We start from the raw sequence: 2,327 nt of genomic DNA, 5'->3' as shown, positions 1-2,327 counted from the left end.
AGGTGGGATTACTTTGTGTAACAAATAATAGAACACCTGACTGAAGATGATTTAACAATAGAAAGCATTATCTTGCATAATCAGAAATCCAGAAATAGAGAGTCCCTGAGTGTGTTCAGTGGCACGAAGGTCAGCCACACCCTTTCCATCCTCTGTAACATCCTCGCTGTGTTCGTTATGTCTTCCTCATATCACTGGGCGTGGTTTCCACCTATCCCTGGACAGCTTCGGTAGCTCCAAGCATTAGGAGCCAGTCCAACAGCATTCAGAAGCAAGACAATGGAGGGATAGATATTTTTAGTATCTCCAGTGGGAACCCTCATCCAAAGAGGAGGAAGGGGGGGATTGAAATGACAGCTGATAATTAACTAACAACCATCAGAGGTAAACTTGCAAGATGTTAGGAAAAGGTCCTCTAGCTTTTGTTTTCCACAAGATATTTGAAATGACACAAAAACACTGATTGCTTATATCATCCTGGTGATTCCCTCCCTCCCTGCCTACCTGCCTTTCTTTCTTTTGGGTTTTCTATTTCTCTGAATTCTATCGGGTTCTTGGGCTTTATTGTATGAGCTCATCATATGTTCACAGTGGGTATAGACGTTGACACACGGGCATACTTTCCATCAGCCACTATAATCATTGCTATCCCCACAGGGGTAAAAGTCTTTAGTTGACTAGCAACATTTCACGGGGGCAATATTAAGTGATCCCCCACCCCAATATGAGCTTTAGGCTTCATCTTCCTTTTCACAGTAGGTGGTCTAACTGGCATCGTTCTAGCCAATGCATCACTAGACATTGTTCTTCATGATAGCTACTACGTAGTTGCTCACTTTCACTGTGTACTTTCAATAGGAGCTGTCTTCGCCATCGTAGGAGGGTTTGTCCACTGATTTCCGCTATTCTCGGGATATACACTTAACATGAGCAAAAATCCACTTTATAATCATATTCGTAGGTGTAAACCTAACATTCTTCCCACAAAATTTCTTAGGCTTATCCGGCATACCTTGACGATACTCTGACTACCCAGACGCCTAAACAACATGAAATACTATCTCATCAATAGGCTCATTTATCTCACTGACAGCAGTTATACTAATAGTCTTCATTATCTGAGAAGCATTTACATCTAAACGAGAAGTAGTATCAGTAGACTACACTTCCACAAACCTTGAGTGGCTAAATGGATGTCCTCCACCATATCACACAGTTGAAGAGCCAGCATACGTCAGCCCAAAATGATCAAGAAAGGAAGGAATCGAACCCTCTCCAGTCGGTTTCAAGCCAACATCATAACCACTATGTATTTCTTTATAAACGAGATATTAGTAAAACCTTATATAACTTTGTCAAAGCTAAGTTACAAGTGAAAATCCTGTATATCTCCATGGCATATCCCTTTCAACTAGGCTTCCAAGATGCAACATCACCCATTATAGAAGAACTCCTACACTTCCATGATCATACATTAATGATTGTTTTCCTAATTAGCTCCCTAGTCCTCTACATCATCGCCCTAATACTTACAACTAAACTAACACATACCAGTACAATAGACGCCCAAGAGGTAGAGACCATTTGAACCATCCTTCCAGCATCATTTTAATTCTAATTGCCTTACCCTCCCTACGAATCCTCTACATGATAGATGAAATTAATAACCCTTCTCTCACTGTAAAAACAATGGGTCACCAATGATACTGAAGCTACGAATACACTGACTACGAAGACCTAAATTTCGACTCTTGCATAATCCCAACATCAGACCTAAAACCAGGAGAACTACGGCTACTAGAGGTGGACAACCGAGTAGTCTTACCCATAGAGATAACAGTCTGAATACTAGTCTCCTCCGAAGACGCGCTACACTCATGGGCTGTACCTTCCCTAGGCCTAAAAACAGATGCAGTCCCTAGACGCCTAAACCAAACAACCTTAATATCAACACGACCAGGCTTATTTTATGGGCAGTGTTCAGAAATCTGTGGCTCAAATCATAGTTTTGTACCAATTGTCCTCGAACTAGTACTTTGAAAAATGGTCTGTATCCATACTATAATCTCATTAAGAAGCTAAAGTAGCGTTAACCTTTTAAAATTGAGAGCCAAAGCTCCCCTTAATGACATGCCACAACTAGATACATCAACATGATTCCTTACTGTCCTATCCATATTCCTAACCCTCTTCACAATATTCCAATACACTCTTGTTTCCACCATCTCTTGTTGTTTCCATTTAACTTCCTTCTTCCTATGCACTAGGAATCTAAAATTGTATTTTGGACAATAAATGACTACAGTCTGAAATTTGAGAGTCACGTG

At 40.6% G+C, this 2,327-nt stretch overlaps 1 pseudogene; it reads left to right on the top strand.

The window, feature by feature from the left end:
* Positions 1 to 1,318: 1,318 nt before the first annotated feature.
* On the top strand, positions 1,319 to 2,065 carry LOC117198736 (cytochrome c oxidase subunit 2-like; annotated as a pseudogene).
* The last annotated feature ends 262 nt before the right edge of the window (positions 2,066 to 2,327 follow it).

This window comes from Orcinus orca, chromosome 2 (assembly GCF_937001465.1).
Source record: "Orcinus orca chromosome 2, mOrcOrc1.1, whole genome shotgun sequence".
Taxonomy (NCBI): domain Eukaryota; kingdom Metazoa; phylum Chordata; class Mammalia; order Artiodactyla; family Delphinidae; genus Orcinus; species Orcinus orca.
Note: the sequence above shows the minus strand (reverse complement) of the source record. Positions and strands in the feature narration are given on the sequence as shown.